The following is a 708-nucleotide window of genomic DNA, read 5'->3' on the forward strand; positions in this document are numbered from 1 at the left end:
CCTACTGGGTTCACTTGGTTACCATGGTTCACCATAAGTCATAGGACCAATTAGGTCTTAGGTTCAATTCCCGTGTAGGCTATTTTACGGTCCTATTTATTTCTGCTACTTCCACTACTCTAAAAATTCCATAAAAATATTCTAAAATTCCAGAAAAATCATAGAATATTTCTAAAATAGTTTTGAGAATTTTTGGGCATTACAATCCCCCATACCTTATAAAAAGTTCGTCCTCGAACTTAGAATAACTCTGGGTACTTCTGTCTCATGCTGGCCTCTGTCTCCCAAGTTGCCTCTTCTGCTGTGTGACTGTGCCAAATAATTTTGACTAATGGTACTTCCTTGTTCCGCAATTTCTTAACTGCTCGGTCTATTATCTGAATAGGCCGATTGTCATAGCTGAGGTCTTCGTGGATCTGTACCGACTGGGCTCAATCACCTGGGTGGCATCTGGGATATGCTTCTTCAGCATAGAGACATGAAATACATTGTGGACAGCTGACATTTCCTGGGGTAGCTCTAGCTCATATGCTACATTGCCCACTCTTCTGCTGATAAGGTATGGTCCCACATATCGAGGACTTAGCTTGCCCTTCTTCACAAAACGCATTACTCCCTTCACGGGAGCTACTCTAAGGAACACTGAATCCCCAACTGAAAACTCCAAAGGTCTACGCCGTATATCAACATAGCTTTTCTGGCGGCTCT

Source organism: Zingiber officinale, chromosome 7B (assembly GCF_018446385.1).
Source record: "Zingiber officinale cultivar Zhangliang chromosome 7B, Zo_v1.1, whole genome shotgun sequence".
Lineage (NCBI taxonomy): Eukaryota > Viridiplantae > Streptophyta > Magnoliopsida > Zingiberales > Zingiberaceae > Zingiber > Zingiber officinale.